Here is a 10123-nt window from a genome sequence, read left to right on the forward strand (position 1 = left end):
AATAAAATCTGAAAAGAGTTCACTACTGTAGAAATAGGTAGTTTTTCAATCTCATAACTCCTTATATCTTTGCTGATAACAAATCTCTTTATTTGTGAATGAAAAAAAAGGCAGCAAAATTGGGTACATAACAAAGCAAAATAAAGCACTGAAGGAAAAATAAAACTACTTCAAAGTAAAAAAGGCGATGTGCACATTACAAAATAATGATAACCAAAGAACAATTCTACGTGTAACTTTGAATATGTAAGAAATGTTAAAAAAACATATAAAAAAGAAAACAAACCAGTATAGAGCAACAATGACATAAAATAGTTCAAAATTTATCTAAATCAGGGATAAATTTTTATCCCTGGACCTCATCAATTATAGACTAATCAATATTAAGAAAAAAAGATTTAAGAATAACTATTTCAAGGCAAATTTTGTAAATAAATACATATTAGGAAAAGGCAGTACATGTTTGAATATAGTAAAATATTACTGAGATTTATTCATATTCCTCTTTTATCAGTATAATTTCTGTTTCCTAAGCCTAGGTATTCTATAGTTTGTAATACAGAATATTGGCACAAATAAAATTGCTATAAATGAAGGTATATCAAGGAGTAACATATATTGTAAAATGCTTTGGGAACATTCACTATCCTACTCACTCTCCACTTTAGTGATGAACTACCCAATGAAACCAACAGTATGTCAATATATAACTTTAATTAGAATGCAGATGCATGAGTATGCATCTGAGAAACATTGAAAGTCTGGAGGAAAATAAACTACCAAGTGCTTCAATGAAAAATAAAGAAGCAGCAAAAAATTATAAATCTTATGGATAACAAGGGAGGTGACTGAAAAATGCAGAGCCTGCATGAAAAGACAAAAGAGAACAAACTGAAGGGGACAAAACAGATGAATACAGAAGCTGAGCTCAGAAATGAATTGTCAGTGGTACCAGACAAGATTAGTGAGTGAACTAACTGGAGTGTGAGAAAAAAGATGTCAGGGGATGGGGAGTAGGGAGTAAAAATGACATTAAACAATAAAAATAAAATGTTATTTAGTAGAATAAAAGTAAAGAATATACTTTAAGTAAAATAATGTTACATTTAAGCCATTCTTTAGCTCACTTGAAGATGAAAAGATACCATGCATGATCACATATGGGTGGCGTTTACATAACCTCTGTTGGACAGACAGGCAAACAGATTTGTTTCTAAGACACAAGACAGTTCTCAAGTTGCTTCTGATTTAAAAGTACTTCTTATGTAAAAACACTTCTTATGTAAAAGTGAAAAAAAATGGGCATAAAACCTTACCAAAGCTTTATCAGTATTATAGTTTATGAGCATAATAAGAAACAAAAAGCTTGAAAGTATTGATTTTAATGAAATTCTATAGCATTGCTTGAAGTGGTATATCATAAATGCAAATCAATTTTACATAAACTTGAATATGTATGTATTCTTGTCTTAATAAAGAATGTTTATTAAGAAACATTAAGAATAATACCTCTTAATGAGAATTAAGCCCCAAAGAACTTGTGCTAATTTCAGGCAAAGGAAAGTGTTAGAAGTAGATTATTTACAATTAAAAATCACCTTTTTGCTTGATTTTATCAGATACTCAGATTAAGCCTATTTCTTCTGTATATATGAAAGATTTTCATGTTTTGTATATGTTTTAAAATTGTCAGTATTCATTTTACTTAGTTATTATATTTATACATATTCAAATTTTATTTGATCAATTCTTTTCCAAGAATATAAGATTAAACTAGTAATGCTTTACAATGTTCTGTAGCTGCCTATATCATGAAAGTTTTTGCTTCATTTAGTAATACTTAAAATTATAAGACTGCCTCTTACTAAGCCAGGCATATTTTACTGGAATTAGTAACATAAGAAAATATTGTTAACATTCAGAAAATCATATTGGTAATGGATTTGTAAAATAAATTACTTAATTTGGCTTAGTTGTGCTTAGAGGAAAAAACATAACTTTAAATACTAATACTAATAAAGACAATTAAAAAATATATTAAACATATAACTTAATATGTTAGTAAAAGAATAAAGCAGAACAAATGATAGACATAAAAGAAAAATACATTAACAAAAGGATAATTTAACTAATAAAAAGTTAATTTTCTGAAAAAATAAACAAATCTTTATATAACAAAACCTATGAGTGTTAGGAGGACAAATTTACATGTAAACAAGAGTAGTCTAAATGCAAAATGCTCATAGAAAAAAAAGTTAAAATACCATTCAAGATGCTGAAAATGACTACTAACATAAGTATTAATAATTTGAAATAATCTATACAAACAAGTATAAAGAAAGATACAATGATTTTCTCAGAACATGTAATTTTCCATTAGAAACAGAAAAGCTGAACTGACACATTTGTATTGTAATAAAGGGACTGCATATTTTTATGCTTGATTGCTGACAGTTTTTAAGCCTCACGGCCCCTCCCATCCCCACTTTTCCCTTCTGATCCACATGTGGATATGCTGATAAGAAAGCTAGGGGGCCCTCTGGCATTGTGGGTGGTTCAAACCACACAGACCACCTTCCTGTGTGCAGGAAACCCTCATCTGGCCCCACCCCCTAATCATGATAAAAAGCTTAAGCCTGTCTCCTTTTTTCTGCTCTCTCTCAAATCATTTTCAGACCTGCTTGCAGGTCACCGGTTTCTCTCTAGGAAGCATCATTATGTTGTTAGTAATAAACCAGTAAAAAATCGATTTACTCCATTTTGGTGCATGAATAGTGTCAAAAGTCTGGACATCTGAACTACATTCTGGGAAGGAGTTTCATCTGGTTTCTGTAGGTAGCTACTACACACACACATAAACACACACACACACGCACATGCACAAACTCACACACTACATACATGCATTTGAATGTATGTATATGTATGGTATATATTATATACCTCCCAATCAGAATCTTTTTTAATGGAGAAGCATCAAGAAGCTACTGTTAATACCCATAACAAAACTGTATGTCTACTATTGCTACTATTATTAATCATTGGCTAGAAGTATTCACTAGTTCATTTCATAAGAAAAACTTTATAAGTACTTGAAGAATTTTTTATTATAATCTTCAAGTGTGGGAAATATTAATTATAACAAATTTCAGAAGCAATTAAAGAAAAACTACAGATATTTAAACAATGCATGTAAAATACATTGATGCATACTAATAAGTACAAGTATTTTTTTTAAAATGACAAAGTGGAAAAAGATAATTGCCTTACGTGACACATAAAAGGGTTATAAACTACTCCTAAAACTTTAGAAGGGTCAAAACCAGAAAAAAAAAAAAGGAAAACTGCTTTGGACTGAATGTTTGTGTCCCCCACCCCCATATGCAATTAATATATTGAAGCCCCAATGCCCAATGTTTAGCTTTCAAATTTACAAGACAGGTTAAAGGGAGACATCCAAGATGGAGAAACAAATTTGGAAGTTATCATCATATAGAGAGCATTTAAATTCATAAAACTGGATAGTGTTTGTGTTTAGAAGAGGTCCAAGTATTGAGCTTTGGCAAGTGATCGAAGTCAGTAAAGGTAATTAAAGAGGATTGGTTAATAAAGAATGAAGAGAACCAAATATTAACCAAAAAATATCTATAGTGTTCTAAAAATCAAGTGAAATATCTTTAAAAAGAAGGAAAACTGCATCATTTGGTAGAATAAGAGTAAGAAAGAGGAAGACTGAATTGAATATTGGTTCTATCAATGTGAATTTACTGATGACTTTAACAGATTATTTTCTAGCAGACTAGGAATAACCAAGTTAACTATATAATAAAGAAAAAAGTGGAAAAAAATATTTTTTCAGAGTTTTTCTGAAATTGGGAGCAGAATGAATGGAATGACAAATGGAAGGGGCATAAAATGTGATTTTTTTTGTTTTTTTTTTTAAGATGGTAGATGCTGTGCAATTCTTATTACTTGTACAGACAATTCAATGGAAAAAAAAACATTAATTAAAGGCATAGGAGAGAAGGCAATATTAGTTATATCATATCCTTCAGTTGATGAGGGAATAGACTTTGGTATATAAGAGAAAGAGTTGATTTTACATAGAACCAAGGAGAGTTCTTCAGATGTAAAATAGGAGTTATATCACTGTATATAAGTACAAATTTAGGTATATTAGTAGCGGTGGAAACTGTATTTATGCTCTCAACTGATTTCTATTTCACAAAAAGGTAAATACAAAGTAACATCATTAAAAATAAAAATGGAAAACAAGAAAATTGTAAGTTTAAGAATAGAGGAGAAAGAAGAAAATATTAATTAGAGACAGGAGCATTTGAGTGGACCACAAAATGCCTGGTAATACCAAACACCAAGTGAATCATTTTACTAACTGTGATCTTAGCAAATCGTTTAACAAATATATTCCTCAGTTTCCTCATTGAAATAACAAATGGTCTTTAAGATGTATTCTATATTGACAATTTGAGCTTCTTATGTCAAGAACTATAAAGGTCTGAGACTTTACTTGAAAATTTACAACACACCTCGCATGATTGCACGTATGCTGACAAAAGACAAGAGAATTCTAGATCAAAAACGAGATTCTGTTACTCATGGCACTTCAGACAACATAAGCATTATGTTTATGTAGGTTTCTGTTGCCGTCTTAAATCCCATGGGAGACCTTTGGAACAGTCCAGGAGGATAGTGTATGGATTTATGTCACAGTTGAGGAATCTAGAGCTTAGGAAACTTCTAATCTTCTAAAGAAGTCACTGGAAAACCTGTCCTATCTCAGAATGAGACATTATATTTCCCTGATCAGGAAACAAATCTGTCCCTGAGGGAGGCACTATGTCTATTTTCCTTGAAAAGATGGTCTGGAACAAAATTTGATATACATCATGCAGAAACATCATGGAAAATTTTATCTTAACATGTTATTATTGTAAATTCTAATTGAAAATAAAGGTAAATTCACTGCAAAATATTATAGGTTAAAAAGGAAGTGAATAGGTTCACTGATAGTGTATAGAAATGCAACTGATTTCTGAATGTTGGTTTCATATCCTGTAATTTTACTGAATTAGTTGATTAGTTCCAAGTTTTTTGTTTGAGCCTTTAGTATTTCCTGTATATAAGCTCACATCATCTGCAAGTAAATATACCATTACATCTTCCTTTCTGATCTGGTTTGCCTGATTGTTCTAGCTAGGACAATCAGTACTACATTTATGAGAGCAGTGAGAGCATGCTCCCTTGTCTTTCTCTTGACGTTAAAGAACAATTTATCAATCTTTCACTGTTAAGTATGATGTTAGCTATGGGACTGGATTATATGGCCTTTATGATATTGATGTATGTTCCTTCTATATGCAATTTGTTGAGGGTTTTTATCATGAAAGAATTTTGTATTTTGTCAAATGCTTTTCCTGCATCCACTGAGATGATCCAATGATTTTTATCTTTTGTTCTACTTATGCGGTATATCACATTTGTTGATTTGTGTGTGTTAAATCATTCTTGTATCTCATGGACAAATTCCTACTTGATTATGGTGCATGATCTCTTGTTGAATTCAGCTTGCTAATGATTTGTTGAGAATTTTTGCATCTATATTCATCAGGGATATTGGTCTCAGTTTTGTTTTGTTTTTTTTCTTGTATCAGAGTAATGTTGGACTTTCTAATACAAAATATTTGAAAAAGAAGTAAAGAGAGATGTGAGTCCCCATTCCTGTCTAAAGTCTGCTTTCTGAGTTCAGGTTTTCTGACCAAGTGTATCAGAGTAATGCTGGACTTTCTAATACAAAATATTTGAAAAAGAAGTAGAGAGAGATGTGAGTCCCCACTCCTGTCTAAAGCCTGTTTTCTGAGTTCAGGTTTTCTGACCACTGCCACCCACCTTATCCAAATAGGACAACACAACACAGGAGGGCCATTATTCCCAGAGGAGACACAGATGAATTTCCTCTGCTGACAACCAAACATATATTCTAGAAGAGTGTTTTGGAGAGGTTTCTGCGGTTTATCAAAGGGATTCACAAACGCTAAAGGACTATCGTCCAAGAGATTGAGAATCACCAGGTCCTGTGACTTCCTGGATGACCTGGAATGATCTAGTGAGACGAAGGGGATTTTCATCCAGTTAATGGCTTTCAGTAGAGGCATTTTGGGGCAGAATACAAAGATATGAATTCAGATTATTCTAGTCAAGCAGTAGACCAACTGAAAAAGATAACTCATATAATCAACACCAACCCTGATGACAGAAGAATTATCCTGTGTGCTTGGAATCCAAAATATCTTCCTCTCATGGTCTTATCTGCATATCATGCTCTTTGCTCATCCTATGTGGAAAATGGTAAGCTGTCTTGCCAGTGTACCAGAGGTTAGTGGACGTGGACGTGTGTGTGCTCTTCAACATTGCCAACTACTCCTTGTTCACCTACATGATCACACAAATTATGGACCTGAGGCCAGGTGATTTTGTATACACTTTGGGAGATGCCCACATTTACCTGAATCACATTGAGCTGCTGAAAATGCAGCTTCAGTGAAAAACAAGGCCTTTCCCAAAGCTCAAAGTCTTTTGAAAAGTTGAGACAATCGATGACTTCAAGACTGAAGACTTTCAGATTGAAGGGTACGATCTTCACCCAACTATTAAAATTAAAATGACCACTTGGAGTGTTTTTAAAGGAATTGTTTGAAGGATACTGTCAGTGTTTAGGGGTTGGACTGGATGCTTAGATGAAAGTTCTTTATGCTCTAAAGGAAGAAATAACTAGGTCAAAAATCTGTTAGTGATCTATCAGTTATTATTCATTAACTCTTAAGGCTGTTGCCATTGGCAAATATAACTGTGCTGGTTCCTTTAGAAATAAAAGGCCTTGAGTTTGATTAACTTACTGAGGATGTATTAAAATACTTAGGTTATGAATAAAGTCAGGAGTGTAAAAATTTAAATACTCAATAAAAACATGTATATGTATTTAAATTCCATGTTTTCACAAAGGTTAGTGAATTTCAAAAAAAAAATTATATAAGCTATTCCCCAACTTTAAATAACAACAGTCATAATGATAATATATAGTTGGTGTAGTTATAAACATTTAAAGTTATATTTGTTTTATATATTGCTATAATCAAGAAGTGTTCTGCCAAAAAAGAAAGAAAACGATTCCATTCACAATAGCATCAAAAACAATACTTAAATAAAGAAGCAAAAGATCTGTACAATGAAAACTGCAAGACCTTGATGAAAGACACTGAAGAAGACACAAAAAAGGGAAAGAGATCTTGTATTAATGGATCAGAATTAATATTATTAAAATGTTCATGCTATCTAAAGCATTCTGTAGATTTAATGCAATTCCCATCAGAATTCCAAGTGGCATTTTTGAAAGAAATGAAAAAAATCTGTAGTAAAATTTATATGGAATTATAATAAAGAATATAAAATATATCAATATTTTTAAAGATTATTTAGTGACTCAAATGCTCCTATATCAGATTTTGAAATTCATAGACTATATAGTCTATGAATACCTCTGATTGTGAAATTTCATTAAGTGTGTTGCTCCTCCAAAGCAGAGAGTCACATTTAAGTCTACTACATTTAGTTTTTTGAATTATCTGACTAGCATATAAGATAAATATTATTGTTTTTATGAATATAAAGATGTTTTATATGTACATTTTAACAAAGTTAATGTCATGTCATAAACTATCTTATAAGTTTTAGTCTTTGTCATTCATGCAACTAACTTTTATTCATTGAATTGACGAAATATTTAGCTCTTCTTTTTTATTTTCTGCATGCCTTAAAATAGAGCACAAGAAAGTGTGTGATTAAATTTATTGACTGTAATTTATAAACTCTACAGTTATTCATTACCTTTTAACACAACTCAGTGTTACCCAATACATGAAATTTACTGAATTGCTTTGTCCAAAAAGGCTCCCCAACAATCAGTTAATATATTTTTCATAACAAATTTATGCTAAACTGATTCAAAAGTAATAAATATATTCTTGGAATTCAATTTATCTAGTGTTGATGGCTTTCTACTCATCCTTCTAGAATTCTATACATTCTCTCTTTTAAGACCAAAACTAGGTGTTAATTGGCTGTCTGGGAATGATTGTATTGCTCTTGATATCAGAATCCAGTAGTTGCCTATTAAAAGAAAATTTATAAATCTTCAGTAAAAAAAAGCTGGCATCACTGAGAAAGTAATAGATGTGTATAAACACTTCAAATATAATGAAGTAATATCATTGAGTACAACTAAAAAAGAAATACAGAGAAAAAGAATAGTTACTTCTAAAGGGAGAAGGCTGAAACTATTTATGAAGATAATGAAATTCAACTTTGTCCTTAAGGTTTGGTTGACACTTCAATAGATAGAAACAGAGCGTTGATTGAGGAATTCTTGGCATGGGGAATGGAAAAAGCATAAGTGGAGAGGGAGGTCAAGTGAATGTCATACTTTGCATATATTGAGCAGTCTTGTATATAAATGTGAACTTCCAGATATTTTTAAGAGCAACATTTCTTTGCATAATATAAATTACTCAGAATTTTTTCACAAATAGTCATTTGTGATTTTTTAAAATTTTAACCCAAAAAATCTGAAAACATTTATCTGCAAAGATATATGCACCCCAATGTTCATAGCAGCATTATTCACTGTTGGCAGGACATGGAAGCAACTGAAGTATTCCATGATAGATGATGGTAAAGATGTGGTACATATCTACAACGGAGTATTTCTCAGCCATAAGGAAAGATGAAATACTGCCATTTGCGACAACGTGGATGGATATTGAGATAATCATGTAAGCAAAATAAGTCAGACAGAAAAAGTAGAAAACAATATGATTTCAATCATATGTGGAATATAAAACTGAAAGCAACAAACAAACATGACAAACAGAGACTCATGTACACGAACAGTGGATTAGTGGTTACCAGAAGGAAGGTGGGTAGCGGGGAGATAGATAGGGGTAAAAAGGGTCAAATATTTAGTGATGAGAGGAAATCTAAATTTGGGTAATGCACACACAATGCGAGATATATATATATATATATATATATATATATATATATATATATATGTATGTATACACACACACACACACATACACACATTTATACATATATATGACATAATGTTGAAATGTACATTTGAAACATTTGATTTTATTAACGTTACCCCAATAATTTTTAATAAAAAAAATTTAAAGTGTTTTTACTTAAACTTTTGTATTAACACCTATAAGTTGTATTAGGCTAGAAAATTATATCTAAGACTCAAAACCTTACAACCTAGTTAAGCAATTTACATTATTCAATTTAATTTTAATTTATAAATGTAATAAATTTTTATTTTTATATGTTTTAATTGTCTGATTACCAAAATTTTCCCAATTACTCTATTCTATTACTTGAGAGTTAGACTTATACATATAGAGCTCCTTGATATTCTTAAATATTGAATTTATATCTATATATTTATTACATATAAACATAGTAACAGCTTTTTTTCATTTGTTTCATTAAAATTTTAATGGGAATGATATATTATCTACTGTATAATTTCTTTGAAGATTAGAAATATGCATAAAATATCAAATACCCATAGATTATTTTAAAATATTCTGTTTTGAAATAGTTCATCACCTATTTTAATTCTAAATATTATTAGGGTAAGGGAGAACTTGCCCACTTTCAAATTTCTTTCCAAAACAAACATTTGACCAATAATTTCACAGCTAGCTGAATTATTATAGTAAGTAGAGAAAGCCACCACCTCTCTAACCCACACTCCCATCAAGAAAAACATAAATTTTTGGACATTATTAAGGATCTATTCTTGTCTCTATGTTTACTATAACAGTAACTCCATAACTTATAGAACTTGCTCATAAGGTTTATATCCTTACATTTGTAATTATTTAAGTCTTCTCTAATAAGATAAATATGAAAACTTTCTTTATATAGTTAAATGACTTCATATCTACAATTTGAAGTTTTTTGTTTCTTTTTTCATATTTATCTGATTGTTCATAATTTTTACCAAGCAACCTCTAATAACCACCATATAACTGATTTA

At 30.7% G+C, this 10123-nt stretch overlaps 1 pseudogene; it reads left to right on the forward strand.

Moving 5' to 3' along the window:
- The first annotated feature begins 4552 nt into the window (after positions 1–4552).
- LOC102892111 lies at positions 4553–6715 on the forward strand (annotated as a pseudogene).
- The last annotated feature ends 3408 nt before the right edge of the window (positions 6716–10123 follow it).

The sequence above is a fragment of the Pteropus alecto genome, unplaced genomic scaffold (assembly GCF_000325575.1).
Source record: "Pteropus alecto unplaced genomic scaffold, ASM32557v1 scaffold164, whole genome shotgun sequence".
Taxonomy (NCBI): domain Eukaryota; kingdom Metazoa; phylum Chordata; class Mammalia; order Chiroptera; family Pteropodidae; genus Pteropus; species Pteropus alecto.